This window comes from Erythrolamprus reginae, chromosome Z, assembly GCF_031021105.1.
Source record: "Erythrolamprus reginae isolate rEryReg1 chromosome Z, rEryReg1.hap1, whole genome shotgun sequence".
Lineage (NCBI taxonomy): Eukaryota > Metazoa > Chordata > Lepidosauria > Squamata > Dipsadidae > Erythrolamprus > Erythrolamprus reginae.
Window position 1 is genome coordinate 39,746,543 of NC_091963.1, and position 21,750 is coordinate 39,768,292.

The 21,750-nt window shown below is 37.6% G+C and overlaps 1 protein-coding gene across 4 annotated transcripts in view; it reads right to left on the bottom strand.

Moving 5' to 3' along the window:
- DGKB (diacylglycerol kinase beta) overlaps positions 1 to 21,750 on the bottom strand; it is a 345,124-nt gene that overhangs the window by 118,710 nt on the left and 204,664 nt on the right. The gene's annotated exons all lie outside the window — the stretch shown is intronic.

Below are 21,750 nucleotides of genomic sequence, written 5' to 3' on the forward strand. Positions count from 1 at the left end.
GCTTTGGAGAATAGGTTGACTCCTTTTTCTTTGTGGCAACCCCTGAGATATTGGAACACTGCCATCATGTCTCCCCTGGTCATTCTTTTCATTAAATTAGCCTGTAACTGTTCTTTATATGTTCTAGCCTCTAGTTCCCTAATCATCTTTGTCTCTCTTCTCTGCACTTTTTCTAGAGTCTCAACATTCTTTTTGCACCGTGGCGACCAAAACTGAATGCAGTATTCCAAGTGTGGCCTTACACTTGGAATACTGCATAGTATCATAGTGAGATGCCACAGACTTCACTTCCAGGCTCAAAACTTTAGGAAACTTTTCTCCCCTATCAACTATGGTTGTAAAATGATGGAAACTGTCACAAAAAGGTATATTGAGATATTCACTTTTGTAATAAATAATGGGCTTAGTCAGATTTACTGATATTGCTTTTGGGCAGTAAAGATTGTTTCCTAAACAAAATTGTAGATAAGCTGTCTCAGACAGTTCTCCTAAAACAGAACTCTTATAAAATTGAACATTAAGTAATATGCTAATTTATATTTCCAAACTTTCAAATGGAGGAATCAGCAAATATATGATACTTAGTGACTAGACCGATACTTAGCCAGATACAGTGGTACCTCTACTTATGAACGCCTTTATCTACGAACTTTTTGAGATATGATTATGATTTGCCTCTACTCATGAACCATTTTCTACTTATGAACCCTCGCTTCTCTCTTGGCTGCTGCTGCGAACAGTGGCCAAAATGGCGTGTCCAAGGAGCTCTCTATAGCCGCCCGATTTCGCTGCCACTTTCCCCTCTCACCCTGTTTCCACCACTCCCCGCAGCCGCCCCATCCTGCTTCCAAAATCCCCCCTCACCTACCGCTTTCTTCGCTCCATCTCGTTGTCAAAATCACTCCTCCAGATGCTTCCTTTGCTGCCCCAAATCGCTTCAAAATTGAAGTGTCTGGAGGGGTGAATTTTAAAGTGATTTGGGGCAGCGAAGGAAGCATCTGGTTCTCATTCATTGTCTCTTTATGATTAACTACTTCAACATACTTCCCTACCACTATCCCTGTTTCAATTCACATTATCTCAGTACCCATTAATTCTTTATCTATTTTACTATTTTACCAATATTTACTTCTTAAGTTCCATTTTCAACTTATATTTTCTGCAACATGCACAGTATGCAAAAGTATAAACTGTATTTCCTTCTTTTGGTGAACATCTAGAAATATTAGCTGGGCTGTCTTAAAATCATCAAAGTTAGTTTCCATGACTTAGTAATGACTTGAATCTGTATCTGGCCAATGTAGTTCAACAGCCTAATAACAGTATAGTCACCCTTTATTTCACTGTTGTAGTCTACCTGTGCAGGTTTTTTTATTCCAAGTTACACATATTGACCTTGAAAATGTACAGTAAAATGTATATATAATAGAATAAGGTCCATGTTTTCATGCAAATTTGCATCATTCCTTGGAAATATTCTCTGTTAACTTATATTCACTCCCACATACATATTGATATCCAATATTCTGCCTTTTCTTTGGAGTAAAGCCATCCAAGTGCAAAGAAATTCTGTAAACAGCTTTAGCTTTGCAACTTTTGATGTGTTTCATGGGATCAATGAAACACAGTATGAAAATCTCTGTAATTGTGTGACTTACAACTGAGAGCCTTATTAACTTTATACCAAGGTCACAGAACTTCACACTTCATTTTTAAATTATGTCAGAGGAATAAAACAATTTTCTTTGTCTTTAACTCTAATATCCTGCTAAGCTAACGCAGACCTGACACAGACTTTTACTTAAATTAATGAAGCTATTATTATAATTCTCTATAGGACTATGATCACTTTTCAGTCGGGAAAAAATAGGGGCTGATAGATCCAACTAAATAATTCTTATTATATTTTAGAATAAAAAATGAACAAGGCTTCTCTCAGCCTGAGAGCTTAGTTTATTTATACTGCCAGATCTATGTAAGCCCCACATGGAATTAATTAATCTACCTGTTATTTTTCCTAGACAATTAGATAGTGGGTTACATTGTAATCAGAAAAACTGTGACTTATTTTTTAATAATTATTTTATTCATAATTACAAAAAGAGGCAAATATGGAATATTTTAGTTATTCTTAAGAAAAAATATTTATTTGCCTTTGACTAAAAATATAGAGCTAGCATTGCGTTTGTAATACAAAATAGACATGCCTTATTTAAGAATCATAAAATACATATTTGGATGAGAAGTTTAAGAATATGCATGTGTTTGGTTGCCTTGGGGGAGATGACAAGTCACAAAACAGCTGTTTACCATGCAGTAGATTAAATCCAGAAGATATTCTCAATTATTCAAATAGCAGCATTGTGGAGCCAAATGCAAACTCATAAATTAATATGAAGCTAGAAGTCAATGTTTTCTGTTTCTGGTGGATGTTTTCTGTTTCTGGTATTCAGTGGAAGTTGTTTGCATAATTGTTTTAATATTAAAAAATTGATTAAAACATTTATAAATAAATGCAATTAAAATATTTCACAGTACTTACAATGGTCCTTAGATATCATCTAATACAATATCCTGTCTACCATAGGAGTTATTTTAATTAAAATTGAATGGACGTCAAAAGTGATTGAGAATTTAATGCAAAAGCATGAAATAGTTCCACTTAGCAATCATACATTTGATGACAAAATATCTGCAGGGCTATGCCTGAATGCTCAGTGCTTTGAGATAATTGATGGTCATAACAACACTTAAGGAGGTAATAGTTTGCCGCTTCCTGAAGAAGCCATCTCTGGATCTATATTGGACAATATTACTTCTCCAAAATTCCTTTTTAGACAAGTTTGTTTGAAGATATCATGCTATTCAGTTTCCATGAGCCCAGGAGGAAACCAATTATCTGTACTCCTTCTAGTTGAGTTTTGGGTTCAGATATAGAAACTAGATTGCCCTGATCATGCTTGTGGATGACTTCTGAAAGAAGTAGGTTAAGAATCATGTATTTACCCCTATTTTCCTGATCTCTCAATGGTATCTGTTCTGCCCCCAGTTACGAATGTATCAACACTCACCATTTAAATGAACTTAATTTAATCAATAAACGCTGCTAATAATTGGCTTAATAGTGAAGACACACACACAAATAAAAAAGCAATCCTTTCTTGCAAAAAGTCACCTGCTAATTAATCTTCATTCACAGCGGGCATAAATTCAAACAATCTTAACTCAAAGCAATGCAATTAGTTCTTGCTATCTCATGTAGTTTTCAAAGGTTCGGCAAAATTTTCCACAATAAGAAATCCGAGGCATGAGGTCAAGCCCTATGGATTCACAAGACTCAGGACAGATAACCGAATCGAAACTATTGTTTCCTGCAGACTTTCATCTGCCTTTAATGTTCTTAAGTAGACTAGTGGACTAGCCAATTAGCCCCCAATCTTACCCCTGAAGAGTCCTTGTCTTGAGTAACCATTCCTGTCTCTTGGCAGATCCGTGGGCTCTTGTATCATGAAGAGAAGAAGCCTCTTCTTCCTCATCACTACTATAAGGTGCTGGAAGTTCCAAAAGCCCTGACTGAACCTCTGCCTCTAGCACCAAGTCTTGGCCATCCTCCCCATTGTTTGACTCAGATGCTGGCTGCACAGGCCTTTGGTGCTCACCAAATTGGTCTCCTCTTGAATGGAATCTACTATCAGCTGGGCAGGCAGGCCACAACAGTATCCTTGTGGACCAATTCAGGACTTGGAGGAAAATGGTACTGCCAACTTTCCTATCTATCTATGGACAATTCCAATCCGTTTGATAAGTGGGGAGGAATCTGGCACAAGATGCTTCCTTTGTAGAGCCCTTCAGGGCTTACATTTATTCCCACTCACATTCCTATGAACCAGAGCCGGTTGGGTCTAGCAGTTAAGATTAGGAAGCAAAACACCATGAAAGCCAGCTGTACAACTTTATGTCAGTCACTACCTCTCAACCCAACTCACCTGATGGGGTTGCTGTTTTGTGGAAACGGAAAGTATGTTAGATAGGCTAAAGGTCTCCTTGGCTATAATAGCCACTCCTCCCCACACTTCCCTGGGGTCATGGCTGATGCCATGCCTGAAACCCCGCTGGGCATATTTCAGAGAGAGGAACTCCTCCCTCTGGGCCCAGCCAGGTTTCAGTCACACATACCAGGTTGGCCTCTTCCTCCAGGATCAAATCCTGGATGAGGAGAGCTTTATTTACAACCAACCTGGCATTGAAAAGCAGCAGCCTGAGCCCAGGGCCTGGATTACATTCGTCACCAGTACCCCTGGCTGAGCTCATGGAGCCAAAACAAGGGATTACTTTTAAGCAGCAATCCCCCCTTCCCCGAGAGCGGCCTGCTCCATGGCTCCCACCATATCTGCCTCTCCCCAACAGCACTGGAATATTCTGGCTCTCTACAACCCCAGAGATAGGCTCCCCCATCCCTCCCGCCTCTATGTCGCCAGGTAAGGTGACCTTTCCACTCATAGCATTATTTCTATTTACATCATACATACTTTCCATCCAATCCCAACTATCCATCATTAACCACCACCAATATATTAATTAAAAATCAGAAATAAAAACATTATAAATAAAACATTAAAAAACCATTAATACTATTAATACTATGAATATAGGGAATTAATTAAAAATTGCGTTCATTAACCTAAAAGTTCATCAATTATAAGATCTTTCAATGGGAATGTCCTAGTCTCTGGTCTCGCTGTTCTTTCCTCAATGTTGGTCACTCTGTCCATCAAGTTCTTTGGTGCCGGCTGCTGCCACTGGCCAGCATTCTCAGTTCCTTTTTGTATGTCCAGTACGTCTCGGCCTCCGCCTCCTCCATCTCTTCAGCACCTTCGGCTCTCGCTGGTCGCTGGTCACTCTCCAACGTCAGCTGCTGTCACCGGGTGACAATTCCGGCTCTCTGCAGCTCCACACGGCTTCGACTCGACCCGCCAGCATTCTCCTCATCCTCCTGCTTATCAGCGGCCAGTCCCAGCTATTCCGCACAGGTCCTCCACCCGAAAGGCCCTCTGACACCGAATGTTCCCATTGTCCAGCACCTTGGTCCATCCAGTGGGCCAGAGTCGCTTCGACCACTTTGACCTCCACTTGGCTGTCCCACGTCTTGTCCACCTCTGGTGCCAATAGCTCTCATCTACTGGCTCACTTCGGCTCAGCTCGGTCTCACTCAATTCAGCGTAGCTCTTCAAAACAGTCTTGCTCGATCCGGCTTAGCTCTTCAAAACAGCCTCAAAGATGGCCGCCATCTTCTGTATCCCAGCTGATTGGCTCCCTCAGGCTCCCAGGACTAGGATAGCCCTCAAACTGTCACAGCAAGCACCGTGTCGGGGGTCTCCAAAAACAGGAACACCTCAACTAGTCCAAGATAACAAAAAAATTGCTCACTTGAACTAAATTAACCTATATTCCTGATATTACGCCGTAGTTCAGTGGAGCAGCGACCTCCACCTCCATCCTGCTGCCCCACCGGAACCGGAAAAAAAAGATATAAGGAGCATCCAGATCTTCCAGGCTTTATAGAATGCCAACAAGTCAGGTCAAGGGAATCTTATGGGGTGGAATTATGGTGTTCCAAAGACCAGTCATTGCTATAGAAAAGCCATGCTTGCTGGTTTTACAGATATCATTGCTTGATAAATAGGATATGGAACATGTCCATTCAATCCAATATAGTGGGGCAGGTAAATAATCTCTCTCTTAGCCTGAGAGCTTAGTTTATTTATACTACCAAAACATATCAGTTTGAAATTTACAAAATATTTCAACAACCTTCAATAAGCAACAGATTCTCAGAATTGTAGGTTGGCGGACATCCCCCGCCGGCCCGCATTTGCAGCTGACCTGTTATCGCATGGCCTCCGCCACCCACTTCAGGCATTCCCGACACATGGTAGGACCGCCCAGCATGCCCCAAGGCCATCTGCACATGCCAAATTGAGGCAATGGGTGGGGGTGATATCCACAGGTATAAAAGGCTGGCTCTACGTGCCTCCAGCCTTTTGGTTTCTCCTTCACTGGCACCCACTTGCCCTACCCTTTGGGTTTCAGTGTTACTCACCTTTAGGGGCTGAGTAGGAATTTTTTTTACAGCTGCAGCACAGCTCATTTTTTTGCCTACTCCATACTGAGATGGGGGGCTGGACAGGTTAGGGGGTGTTTGGCCACTTCATTTGGCTCTTTAATTTGCTAATTAATTTGGTCACTGGGGTGGCAGTAAGGGGCAGAAAGGGGTGTTAGCAGAAGCTGTGTGTTCTCGTTTAGGGCACCTTTTGGAAAGTGATGGGCTGCCCTTTGCCAGAAGCTCTGGACAAATCAGGTCTGAGTAATGGAGGGGGGGTTGCCCTTGGGGCTCACTTACATCAGGTCTGCAGAAGGGGAAATGGGGGTGAGCCTCCCCACATGCCATGGTGGTGTGATGAAGAGCAAGGGAAGAGCCAGAGCAACATTTCCTTGCTTAGCAAGGAACTTTGCCCATAGCTGCTTAGAAATGTTATTGATGGTGAATTCCGCCTCACTGAGGTGTTCAACTCTGGAGGTCTACATTAGTTAAATGTTAATAAAAGTGACCCATTTAAATCCAGCTTTGATGTCCATGTGTTATTTCGCCTCCACCGCAAAGGTGTTTATCCCACTAAAGCAAGTTAGGTGTATATTAACTGATCTCCGTCAATTTGCAAGAACAGAATTCCTCAATAAGTACTTATCTTTAACATTTACTCATGGGGAACCTGTGCAGCTAGAGATATTTATGAGTTGCTTTCAGCTTAAAAATAAATCACCTCTAATTCCTCTAAGCGAAATCAATCAAAAGTCTGTTTTAAAAAAAGGTTGTTTGTTTGGTCGATTCTGACAGAAAGTAAACAGCACTTCAGCTTTTCTCTACCATTAAGGCCTAAATGGCTTAGAAAGTAAATCAATATCGCTAGGCAGCCTTCTGGCTATTGTTTAGCCAGTAGATATAGATTTCCATTGGCTTACTACATCTTCTGGGAGTAACCTCTAATCTTCAGAGAGTAATAATAAGTTCGTTATCTAGTTCAGTTCTTTGTTGTACATTAAAATGGGAGGCATCCATCAGCCACGCTTGTGTAGTTAAGAGATGATGACATTCCATTCTACCTATTCCATAATAAAACAGTTTCATTATATTATAGGATGAAATGTTAAGTAAAATCTTATTTGTTGATAGTGTATTATTATTGGCCAAATATTTGGGGGGGGGGAAATAGTGGGAGTCTAATTTGATATAAGATTAGATCTTGATGCTGTTTGTTTTTGTTATATATACATGACAAAAATTGTTCATTATTCATTTCAATCTGGTGGTGTTTTTTCTTTAATATATGAAATAACCTCTGGTTAAGTACAGATATGAAATAGACATCTGTCAGAAGCAATAACTGCTTGTTCAGTTTAGCAGCTAGATATTAACTGGACCAAAGTGATCTCTCTCCTCACCCAAGACAGAGAAGAATAATGTTATATGATTAGATACCTTCTGTTCTTAGCCAATGACAATCTGCTCCATTGGGTTTGTGTGTGTGTGTGTGTGTGTGTGTGTGTATGTGTGTGTGTCTGTGTGTGTTAATTCAGTACCACTTGACAAATGCAGAGTACTTATGGTGTCAATAGTTTCCCTTTATAAAGGTTATGTAGTATTTAAAAAGCTATTAATCACTTATCTTTTTGATCTCAAGAACAAAGAACTCCTAGGGTACTATAAAAGTCCTATAAAAGTTTTGGAATGTATAAGAATAAAGCTTTAAAACTATTAATTTTCAAAAGCTCTGTTTTCCACACCCTCATAGGGTAAAATTATAGTTTCCTCTTTCCTTCCTTCCTTCCTTCCTTCCTTCATGGTACTAAAATTTACTTAAAGTTGAGTCACGGGTGTATGGTACTGTAGAATGCTGAAGGTGGAGAATGTAAATTTTATAAAGCCAAAGGAATTTTAGAGTATGTCCACTAGCCCAGCTGCAGGAGATGCTTATGTTTAAAGGCTCCAGAGAGCCTGCCCAATTAGCCTAAGGCTCTAAGAGAAAAGATGTGCTTGGAGGATTGTGGCAGGCAGGAAGCAGCAAGTCATCTGTGGTGGACAAGTGATATTGCTGACCGGAGAGCTGGCCACAGAGTGGCAACAGTGACTAAGTGCTGGGTTCAGTGCACTACTGATCAGCTATTGGAAACTATATAATCAATTCAAATGCAGAAGAAATATAAACAATAAAAAGAAAAAAGAGGCAAGCTCTCAGTATTAGAGCCACTGAAAAGATTGATAGAATCAAATCTAGGAAAGGAGGACAGCCAGCTACACAATTTTCTTTTGAGAAAGAGATTGATGGAAAATTCAAAATACACTAGATTTACTGATGTGAACTTGCCCAGGATCATAATCAGGTTACTCAACATAGCAGTATAGATTAGATTTAGATTAGATTTATTGGATTTATATGCCGCCCCTCTCCGCAAACTCGGGGTGGCTCACAACAATAATAAAAAACAGTACATAACAAATCTAATGCCCACCAATCTAATTACGATTTAAAATTAATAAATTCATAAAACAATCCCAATGTATATAAAACAGACACACAGTCAATCAATCAAATGGCAAAACAACATGGGCAAGGGGGAGATGTTTAGTTCCCCCATGCTTGACGGCAGAGGTGGGTCTTAAGGAGTTTACGAAAGGCAGGGAGGGTGGGGGCAATCCTAATCTCAGGGGGGAGCTGGTTCCAGAGGGTTGGGACCCCACCAAGAGTATATATTATACTCGCATCTTTCCAGCTAATGCAGTGGTAGGAAAGTAATTAATTTAAATTTAAGAATCCTAATCTTTTGTCTGTCCTTTGTAGCATACAACAAGAAATGGTTGAAGGAAAAATACAAAACTGGAGCAAATTTAGAATACTATCAGGTAGTTCTCTCTTATTCATAGTAATTGGGACTTGGAACTGCATTGCCAAGCAATGTGTCATAAAGCCATTGTTAGGCACTCTGCAGATATGTGATTGCCATTTGGGATCTTCTTCCAGCTTTACCATTGAGTTTGTTTGCTGTAAGCCAGTAGCAGAGGTGAAATGCTACAGGTTCAGACCATGAATGCTACTGGTTCAGGCAAACAGTGTATCCGACGATTATCTGTGTCACGATCATCTGTGTTGTGCGATCTAGATTAGCTAGAAAGCAGGATTACCTACTTATTAGCTAATCTAAATCACACAGCACATCTGATTCCCGTCCCCCACTGTTCTACTTACCTTTGTTGATTCTGATGGCTTCAAAATGCTTTTTCAGCACTGCATGGTAGTGCCTGCAGCACGCATGTAAGCACAGCGCACAGGGATGCACAGGGCATCATGAAATGAACCGGTAGCAAATTACAGAGGATTAGAAGTATTTTTTTACAAGCCAATCATTTTACATATTAAATCAATGCTATATTAAGTTAGGTGATAATCTTTCTAGGAGTTTTTAATTCAGATACTTCCCAGTTCACTCTTGTAAGCCAAAGCTACTTTGCTTGTTTAAGATTTAATGGGTGAAGAACAGGGTTCAAAATGAAAAATCCTATTTCAGTAAAATGGGGAGGGGGGCAATTTCTTTTTAAAAAAGACAAAGGGTGAGTTAAATTCAACACCTATTCTAAGAGGCTGACCATATTAGAAAATTACACATCTTAAAAAGCATTTTGGATACCTAGAAGTTAGCAAAACATTCACATGTGTCAAGCTCTGCAAGATTGTCACCGCTGCTCTTATGATGAATATATCTGGTAGACTATGTTTTTGAAAACATTTAAGAAAAGAAATAATTAAATGCTTTACAAGAATATATGAGAATGAGTAAAAAAAAGAAAATGAGTTCTTAAAGAATTTTTATCAGTCCATGCAGATGTGCCCATAAAATATATACTTTCATTATAAAGTGACATACGTTAAAGAATGCACTTATGTAATCTCTCTATCAGTTAATACAAAAATAGTTTGTTTAGTAGCAGACAGAGAAAATAAAATCCCCCACACTAAAGCCTGTTTCTGAAGTGGATGGCTAGATTATTATATATGGCTAGATATATTATCAAAGTAGTTTATAAGGTTTATGATAAAAGTTGCAAATCACCTCTTCATTTTTCTTTACAATGAATCCACTTTTCTTCCTTATTATTTTTACTGTTCAAGTTTTACTCTTCCTTTTCTTTTACTATTGTAATTATAATCTGTAATTTTAAAAAATGGAAGGTTGGATTAGAAACAATATACCATTATCTCTATTATAGTGGGGGGGGGGGAGTATTTAGTCAGACACCAGTTGTGCAAATTCTCCCACTTAAAAAGATGATAGAGGCCTGTAATTGACATCATAAGTAGACCTCAACCATGAGACACAACATGAGAAAACACATCCAGAAAATAACATTGTCTGATTTTTTAACGAATTTATTTACAAATTATGGTGGAAAATAAGTATTTGGTCACCTACAAAGAAGCAAGATTTCTGGCTCTCACAGACCTGTAACTTCTTCTTTAAGAGGCTCCCCTGTCCTCCACTCATTACGTGTAGTAATGGCACCTGTTTGAACTTATTATCAGTATAAAAGTCACCTGTCCACAACCTCAAACAGTCACACTCCAAACTCCACTATGGTGAAGACCAAAGAGCTGTCCAAGGACACCAGAAACAAAATTGTAGCCCTGCACCAGACTAGGAAGACTGAATCTGCAATAGGCAAGCAGTATGGTGTGAAGAAATAAATTCTGGAAGCAATAATTAGAAAATAAAAGACATACAAAACCACTGATAATCTCCCTCAATCTGGATCTCCACACAAAATCTTATCCTGTGGGGTCAAAATGATCACAAGAACAGTGAGGAAAAATTCTCAGAACCACACTGGGAAACCTAGTGAATGACCTGTAGAGAGTTGGGACCAACATAACAAAGGCTACCATCAGTAACACACTATGCTGCCAGGGACTCAGATCCTGCAGTGCCAGATGTGTCCCCCTGCTTAAGCCAGTATAATGTCCGGGCCCGTCTGAAGTTTGCAAGAGAGCATTTGGATGATCCAGAAGAATATTGGGAGAATGTCATATCATCAGATGAAACAGTAGAACTGTTTGGTAGAAACACAACTTGTCGTGTTTGGAGGAGAAAGAATGCTGAGTTACATCCAAAGAACACCATACCTACTGTGAAGCATGGGGGGTGGCAACATCATGCTTTGGGGCTGTTTCTCTGCAAAGGGACTAGGATGACTGATCCATGTACATGAAAGAATGAATGGGACCATATATTGTGAGATTTTGAGTGCAAACCTCCTTCCATCAGCAAGGGCACTAAAGATGAAACGTGGCTGGGTCTTTCAGCATGACAATGATCCCAAGCACACCGCCAGGGCAACGAAGGAGTGGCTTTGTAAGAAGCATATCAAGGTCCTGGAGTGGCCTAGCCAGTCTCCAGATCTCAACCCTATAAAAAACCTTTGGAGGGAGTTGAAAGTCCGTGTTGCCCAGCGACAGCCCCAAAACATCACTGCCTCTCACATCTTTTTGATGAGAGAGGCCTGTAATTGACATCATAAGTAGACCTCAACCATGAGAAACAACATGAGAAAACACATCCAGAAAATCACATTGTCTAATTTTTAATGAATTTATTTGCAAATTATGGTGGAAAATAAGTATTTGGTCAATAACAAAAGTTCATCTCAATACTTTGTTAAAAATTCTGTGTTGGCAATGACAGAGTTCAAACGTTCTCTGTGAGTCTTCACAAGGCTGCCACACACTGTTGCTGGTATGTTGGCCCATTCCTCCATGCAGATCTCCTCTAGAGCAGTGATGTTTTGGGGCTGTCACTGGGGGAGAACTTGCACAACTGGTGTCTGACTAAATACTTCCCCCCCACTGTAATATTTTGACCTTTCCGCTAACCAGGACATACTGTATATAGCCACTTTATATGTAGACATTATATTGAGATCTACTTCCAACTACCCACAGATACTTAGAATAGGTATCCTCTCCCAAGTTTTTCAGTAATAATAATCTATGAGTTAATCTAAGAGTCAGCAGTCTACTTCATTGAACTTGGATGTCCTTAATCCAATACCTTAATCACTATGTCCCAGTGGTTCTGCTATAACTATTCAGAAATTGAACCCAGAGATTTCAATAATGATTTAATTGCAGGTAACATTTTTAGTACCTTGACTGTTATTATCAGTGTTAACACAAATCACACTTATTCTGTTTTACAACCACATCTATTTGCTCTGAGTTACTAGAGCTTTCATTTGTATATTTATTTATTATTATTTATTAATTGGATTTGTATGCTGCCCCTCTACATGGACTCTGTGATACATACAGGGGTATCATACAGATATATGATAAAATCCTACTTCCTGGTAACATTTGGTACTCTGTTTTGGTACTATGAAGAGAAGAATTCAGTCTCACTCCTTTGGATCTGCTGATAAATCTTTGGCAGCTGCAGCAACTTTGTTCTGATGCAGTTTTATATATCTAGGCGGGATTTTCAACAATTTGTCCTGCATCCCATGGCGTTTTTAAAAAGTCATGATTTTTTGAAAGAATGCATGACAAGCTAGGAAACAGTGGGAGAACGGGAAGGGAATATACAGTTTTCGGCGGCTATGTGGCTATTTCGCCAGGATATGAGTTTTATATTATTTTTGTTAATTTTATAATGTTAAACTTTAATAATAACAAATAATTGTTGAGAACCTATTATCAAGAATTGCTTACCAAAGTTCGCATTGTTGATAAGTTGTTAGAATTCGACCACCATTGTTTGGACTTAATGAACAATGGCAGTTTTTGGCATTAGCAACGCCAAAAACATTTTGTAACTGTCTCTCAGATGATACAAATTGTACTGTGTGCTAGTGCTAGTTAAACAAGTGATGTCAATAAATCAGCTATTCAGATAATCTAGGTAATTTATTTATTTATTTATTTATTTCATAAATACATAATTTTTCTTGAATTTAGCAGATAGTACTCATATTATTTATATTCTATAATGGCAGCAAAAAGTCTAGCGCCATCCTTGAAAATGACACTAACAAAATCAAGAACCATTCCACCCCCTCCCCCGGTCAATAGTGTCTTGCTTTACGAATGTTAAAATCTGGTCACTTAATCTAGTCTCAGATTGCTGCTATAGATTTTGGAATTTATATTCTGGGTCAGCATTTTTGTTCCTGATGAAGGTTTCAGTCTGAATAAAGGATGAATTGTTCCAGACTTATCACCTACCATTTTATTTGAACTGGTAGCTCTCTTTGTTAAACAAGATTGATTCAGATCAAATTTATATTTGATTTATATTTGATTTATATTTGATTACTAACAGCACATTACTTTTTACCCCAGCTTCAAAATGGAAACAAAATAAACAAATTTGAAATTCTTCATGTATAAAGTCTGCTTTAGGAATATGAATTATCTTAATAAATCACAATCAACATATGAGACTAATATCAGAATCTACTAAATGAAATCTAGCTATTTATTTATTTTGGTAACAATCCTGATGAATATCCATACAGAATAACTGAGTCCAAAGAAAATACATCAAAGGTGCACTACAAAAATCCATACTATAGTTGAGGAAATCAATCAGTGTTAAACAGAGTAGCATTAGCTATTTAAAGAAAGCAGAAGAAGTAAGAAGTAATAATGACCTACAACCTTTACCAGGATTACAACAGGATAAAGTAAGGACGGAGGAAACATCCAATGTTATTACAAATGTACTGCTAATCAACACATTATTGATTCCTCCTTTTTGTCAAACTCATTTAGTGTCTTAAAAATGATCTTAGGCTAAATCTTTAAAAAAAATAGAATCAAGTGCTATTAATTATAGAAGATAATCAATAAAATGCTGATTCACTTAAACACAAAGGCAAATCTTGTGTTATTTTTGATTTATAGTGATAATTATAATAAAAATATGCTTTTAAATGAGACTAATAAAAAGTACAAAAAGTTATTTTTAAGAAAATGGGCTTAGAGGAGGAGCAGAAGCAAGAGCAGAAGATACCACTCCAATTATTAATGCGTGTTTTATGAATTTAAGTGAATACACAATGTGAGAAAAGAGCATATATTTTCAACCATTTAAACAAGTAGGCCGTGTAATTCTATATTTGTTAATTTAAACAAAAATACTGTTCTAATTAAAACCACATACATTTGTAACTTGCCTATACAGTGGAACCCTGACATAAGAGCTGCTCTACTTAAGAGCAACTCGAGATAAGAGCTGGGAGGGGAGAGATATTTTTGTTCTACTTACAAGCCCAAATTCGAGATACAAGCGCCAAGGAGCTGTCTCCTGAAGCCAAACGCTAACTTCCGCGTTCGGCTTCAGGAGACAGCTGCGAAGCGGCGCGCGTGTTTTAAAAGGTTGCAGCCGGCCTGGGGGGTTCGGGGGGGTGCTTGCAGCTTTCTTTCTTGCTCTTTTTCTTTCTCTCTTTTACCTTCCCTTCCTCTATTTCTTCTTTTCTTTCTCCTTCCCACCTTCTTCCCTCCCTCCCTCCCTTCACTCATTCCTCTCTTACTCTCCCCTTTCATAAGTTTCCTTGCTTCCTTCCTCTGTTCCTGTCCCTTCCCTCTTTCCTTCCTTCCTTCCCACCCTCCGTCCATTCATTCACCCATTCCTCTCTTGATCGCTTAAAGCCGGTCCCTGGTGCAAAAAGGGTTGGGGACCTCTGTCCTACAGGATTGGGTGGCAGAGAAGTTGAACATATGTAAATTTAAAAGTTTAAGAAAGTTTACAAGTTAAGTGAAAGAAACTTCATTATTCATTTATATGTACATGTACATTTCTTCATTAAAAACATGTCTTTCTGCATAATTTAGACTAACTTTGTGAGTTTTTTGAGGGCTGGAACCAATTAAAATTATTTACATTAATTCCTATGGGGAAAAGTCGTTCGAGATAAGAGCTGCTCGACTTAAGAGCCCAGGTCCGGAACGAATTAAACTCGTATCTCGAGGTACCACTGTATCTAATTATGCAATGAATTGTAGCCTTTCCCACTATTACATCTCCATGAAAATCAACAGGTTAAACAACTGGTAATTCTTAATGTAAAGCAATACTTTTACACTTGTTGCTTACTTGTTCCTTTTTACCTTCTCAGAAAATAAAGTTCAAGTAAAATAAGAAAAAAAGTAGGAAGCATAGTCAATCCCTTAACTATGGCATTTAGTTCCACTTTGCAATAAAACTGTCCCCTTGTTTATAGCAGTTAAAGCAGTTAGAACTACTTCCAGTCCTGGATTAATGCAAAAAGGTTTCAGGACTTTTCCAGATTCAGCAATAATCGTTGCTTATTTTGTCAGCAATAGAGACTTAGTATTTTATGCCAGACATACAGTCTTCACTTCAAATAGTGATCAATCAAATATTTTCAATAATAAATTTTCTGTGTACATTTAGCTGCAAAGTATGTAGTGAATGCAGATTTTCCAATTCTCTTTATTTGCCCTCTGACATACCACCTTGTACTTTCATTTTACTTTATTTTAAATAGCTGGAGTGTCTACATTGCTCATTTGAAAAATCTATTATCCATTCAATCTTGGAGCCTTAGTTCTGTGCATCTGTTGTTTTTTGAGGCCTTTGACTCCGTCATAACTCCTGGATGGTGACTGCCTGGATGATTCCCTTCAGTTTTCTTGGCAAGATTTTCAGAAATTGACTCATCCAAAGTCATCAAGTTGGCTTCATACCTCTAAGGCATAACTAGAACTCTCGGTTTCTACTTGGAGACTACTAGGCTCTCAGTCTACAGTAGCAATATATAGCAAACAATTACAATGGGAATTAACTCATGTAAATATGCTTACATTATTGCTAAACAGAAATCAAGGACTTGTTTTAGACTGGGAAACTCTTGATCCAGTCATCTCAGAACTTTCTATATTTACTTGGGGCAATTTTTTTAAGGTTTGAGAAAAGAACATTTTCAATCCTATTTTAAAGAAGATACCAAAGAATGGATCTTGGTTCTTTCATATGCAAAGCATGTGTTCTACCATTCAGCTATGGCCCTTTTCAAAAACCCCATTTCATTAATCACAAGAATTTTTTAACTGAAGACATTAGATATTAGGGATAGATATTGTTGTGCACTAACTTTGAGTATTAAAAAAAGGAGACATGATTACTTAATTAGTATGGGGAGGAAGAAAATAAATTACAATTAACAAGATTATAGCCCTTAACTGATACAACTTGGATTGATACAACTTGTTCATAAATTCCCACTCATATTGTTGGATAAGATAATTACATCTTATTATTATGAGGTATATTTATACAGCAAGTTCATTTATTTATTTGGTTCATGGGTAGTTATGGTGACAATACTTTGTTTTCCTAGGGAAATCCATTAAGAAGATATATATTTAAAATATGCTGAAATTACAATACTGCCTTGCTTTCAATGCCTTTCATAAAGATTAAAAACTGAATTGTTTCTATATAATTTTTTTATGAATAGGGACAATTATTTGAACAGCACACAATTAACATACATTTGCACACTGCAGACAACAGGTCCTGAACTGAAGACCTTGCTATCATCAAAAGCTTTCACAATGTTTGTATTTAAATGACATGGCACTTAATTCTGACAATCTGTCATATTCTTAGCAACTTCAAAAAAAGAGCAATATTCATCTTTTCTATCAAGAGCTTTATGGTGCAGAACTGTTCATCTTAATGTCATGTCAATCTAACAGGCATTTTGCTTGCCTGTCATTGTTTTAAAGGCTATCAGCAAATATATAAATGTGTAGGTTTTTACCAACAACTATCTGTGATCATTTAACATACATTGAGGTCTCTGCTTTCAAGAATCAGTTTAATAAAACTTTAAACAATGATAGAGATCCTGGACACATTCCAGGGACATTTATATCTTTCTTATAATTAGAATAGAATAGAATAGAATAGAATTTTATTGGTCAAGTGTGATTGGGCACACAAGGGATTTATTGGTGCATATACTCTCAGCGTACATAATTTCAGTTCCAAAGATTTAAGGATTTTCTTAAAAACTTCCTTGTTTTTAGTCAAAGGACAAAGTAGGTTTTTGTGATTCTGCCATCCTCCAAGGTAATTATTATATACCTGGTTTTTCATGCATCTTGCACTTGGATGATGAATTTAAATTTAAACATTATTATTAATTGTCTATACTTGCAGCTTTAATCTTCCCCTTGTTCAAACAATATTATTTGGTTGAACACCATTTAGCTATTAGGGAGACCATGGGCAAACAGCTGTCATGTAGAATTCACTTTGATAGCAGAAGTAGCTTCTTAATGTGGCAACTATTCATCCGCATCTGAGGTAAGGCAAAATAGTGCTCTCTCAATGTTCTGAACTAAGATTCCCACAATCACTTGGTATCTAAATGGAGGTTAAATGCAAAACATTTGACAGGTATTATGCTGCTTCTCTCAAATGATAACTGCATTGTGATACATGAATTATATCTACATTAATCTAGATCATGGCAAAAACGATGCAACATATTACAGCTGAGCAAATATGCATCATCAATCCTTTTTCTTTTTTTCCCTTCCTTCCTTCCTTCCTTCCTTCCTTCCTTCCTTCCTCTCTCTCTCTCTCCCCCTCTTTATTTCTTCTTTGCAGTACTTTGAGCTGGCCCAACTATAGTTGGAGGAGAGAGAGGATAGGCAAAATTGATAATGTAATTCTTAAATGAAGTGTAATATAATTTTAAATGAAACTTCTCACCAATTAGTTATCCATTTTAACATTGCTCTTTCTCCCCTCCATAAGGGCCCCTCCTTACTCCTGCACAGTAACTTGTGACAAAAAAGGGAATTATTCAAGGAACCCTAATAAACCTTTTTCTACTTTCAGCTATATATTTCTAGTTGGCTGAAAAGCCTTGACATTTTAAACATTTCATTTAAATACAGTGGTACCTCAAGATACGAACCCCTCATCTTACGAACAACTCATGATACAAACCCGGGGTTCAGAAAAATTTTGCCTCTTCTTACGAACTTTTTTCGAGTTACGAACCGGCGTTCGGAGACAGCTGGGAAGCGGCGCGGCTGTTTTAAAAGGTGACAGCCGGGCGGCGGAGCTTCCCAGAAGCCTCCCGAACGCCAGTTCGTAACTCAAACAAAGTTCGTAAGAAGAGGCAAATTCGGTTCGGTTCGGTTCGGTAGGTTGCTGGGAAGCTCCCCAGCCCGGCTGTCACCTTTTAAAACAGCCGCGCTGCTTCCCAGCTGTCTCCTGAAGCCGAACACGGAAGTTCGGCTTTGGCGTTCGGCTTCAGGAGACAGCTGGGAAGCGGCGCGGCTGTTTTAAAAGGTCGCAGCCGGCCTGGGGGGCTTCCCAGCACCCCCCGAACCCCGAACCTGGGTTCGGGGGGGTGCTGGGAAGCCCCCCAGGCCGGCTGTCACCTTTTAAAACAGCCGTGCCGCTTCCCAGCAGTCGCCGAAAGCCGTTTTTTTGCGGGGGGGGGTTTGGTTGCACGGATTAATTGACTTTACATTGTTTCCTATGGGAAACAATGTTTCGTCTTACGAACCTTTCGTCATACGAACCTCCTCCTTGCACCAATTAAGTTTGTATCATGAGGTATTACTGTATATACAATTGGGGAAAAATAGTTTTTAAAAAATAGAAAAATCTCCTCCTCCCCATTCCACTCCTACTCCTTCACAATCTAAGTCAGTATTTCTTAACTGTGGTAGTTTGAATATGTATAAACTTCATTTCAAAGTATTTTCCAAGCTTGAGAAACACTGGAGTAGTTTGTAGTCCTAGTTCAAAAACAGTCTTCCAACCACTAATTAAACCTGATTCAGTTGATGCCATCTTTTTATTATTTTGGAAGATTGTCTATTACTGCATAATTATTTATTATCTGTAAAATTCATCAAAAGAAAAAAATAGATTCAAAGAAAATAATTCTGGATATTAGCCAAAAAAAACCCCTGAAATAAATAGAGGGAGCCTGCATTCTAACAAACATTATTTTAAGGATATCAAAAAACATGAAAATTTATATGTCTTATTTTCTCATGTTAAAACTCTGTTAAGAGCACTTACCATATTTTTCATTGTATTAGATGTATCCTTTTCCTCCCTAAAAGAGGCTGATAATTTGGGTGTGTCTTATACTCTGAATGTAGCTTCTTCTCCCCCCCCCCCGCCCTAACTAGCTGCTAATGATCTTCCCAGCTCTTGCCTTGCATGTTTTTTCTCTCTGCGAAGAATGTTTTCCAAGCCCCAAGTTTTTGCAGGGTTTTTTTCATTGCTCTAACTTGCTCTGAGTAAGTTTCTTTCTAGCCCTAACCAGGTGCTAACAATGTTCCCAGCTCTTACCCGCTTGCAAGCTCTTTCATTGTTTCCCTCTGTGAAGAATGTTTCCAAACCCTATCTTTGTAGATTTTTTTCATTGCTTTACTTGCTCCAAATGTCTCTTTCCAGCCCTAACCAGGTTCTATTAATGCTCCCAAGCTCTTTCATTGTTACTCTCTGCAAAGAATGTTTTCCAAGAATGTTTTCCAAACCTTGTCTTTGTAGGGGAGTTTTCCCCATTGCTTCACTTCCTCTGAATGTTTCTTTCCAGTCCAAACAAGTGCTGACAATGTTCCCAGCTCTTACCATTTTGCAAGCTCTTTCATTGTTACTCTCTCCAAATAAAGGTTTTTTTAAAGCCCTAACCAAAATAATGTGCTGAAGCTGACCAGGCTAAGGACACTAGCTATAGGAATATCTGGTAAGCAGATTCTTTTCCCTATTTTCCTCCCCAAAAACTAACGGGAGTCTTATACTCCAGTGCATCTTATACTATGAAAAATATGATAATACTTAGCTGATACTTTAAGATGATTTAAACCATAGCAAACATCTTGTATTAAATCATTATGAAATAGGGCATGGTGGTAGGTAACATTTGCTGATGAAAACTCATCACTGTACCAAGTGAATTAAAAATCAGCTGTATTTATCTCATTAATTCTAAAAGATCTAAAACATAATAAAAAACCCTCTATATAATTTCCCTCAGTGTTCTTGAATTATTCCATACACCGGTAAAGGACCTGGATGATAATAAAATTAAAGAGCAACTTCCAGACTCCAATACGCTGATGGACTGAGAAGGATCCATAATAATATATAACATTCAAATTCTATATCAGAGGGGGGAAAATCGATGATATATGATCTAAAAGGATGCTATAAACCAACTTAATATGCCAAATACCCCCAAGAAAGTTGCTAAAATATAGCAAATTCTGAATAGTTCTGGCTATTGAAATAGAAGAAAACCTTGTAATGATATAAAGCAATAGTTAAAATAAATTCCATTAGTCTCAGCAGTCATGTGACGTTTTTCAAAATCCAGGATTCCAAAATAGAAATTTCAGGAGGCTTGCAATGTGAGCTATGATAAATGGAAGGTTTGGTTTTCCTGTCTAAACTACTCTGCCTGGATATAAGTTTAGATATAAATTAGTTCATCCTGTTCCAGTTGAAAAAAGCCTCCAAATATTAATCTTTCTACTTTGCATATATTGGGGAATGTTGGTTGTGGTATACTCTGTCTTTACTGATGGACAAGACAAAATTAGACACTGGGAATACAAAACTCCTATTCCCTTGAAATACTTCTGAAAGAAAGCTGTGTGATTTTATTTAGCACTAAATGCTTCCTTGCTTCAGTGTGATTGCTGCTTACTTTCCGTTAAATGAAAAAGTGCTTTGGATCAGTAGCACATCACTGAAATATTTTATTCCCCACCATGGATGAACAATACTAATTGTATTTTACAACATATGTTGCAATAGCTATTTTGTTACATTGTTTCTTTAGTAAGAAAAGACTTTATTTTAAATTTAAATTTAAGCAGCAGAATAAAGATTTTAATAAATAAAATAAAATAAAATAACAACTTTATTTACACAGATTTTCATATTTGCAATTGCACAGAGATTTACATAGAGATAAAGAAGACATTTAACCCAATGCCGTGAAACTAGGCGTATTTTGTTTAATACAACTACAGAACATATAATGGAGTATTTATAGTCATAATAAAGAATGAATGAGTCCCTATAAATGCGCACTATGACTGGATGTATTATTTACAAATGTTACATTTTGCATCATCTTGACATTTGATAGATTCTAAGGGTTATGTCAGCTATGCTTCAGTGGGTAATAAAATACATTTAGTCTGAACCATTGAAAGAAACTCAGTGTTTTAGAAATATATATATATATATTTCTATTCCATTCTTTTGTGCCACACCTATGGAATATTCATTATCAATCTCTTTGACTACAATGATGAATGGATTTAGTTCAGAGAATTATTTTTTAAAAATTATCTATCAAACTGTTTCCAATTAATTTACCTAATTAATTTTATTTTTTTTTTACTTGGCAACAAAAAAAAATTCCTATGCATTTTATTTCTGCATTATACAAAGACAAACAGTAGAAAATAGATCCATTTTTGGATCTATTGTTCATGTATAGGGTTGGATTTAATCACTGACTAATTAAAGTAAAATAAGAATTTAAAACAAGATATTAAAAATTAATATTAACTAATATGATGAAATAATGATTATGAGCAAAGACATTTGTTGTAATGTCTTGGG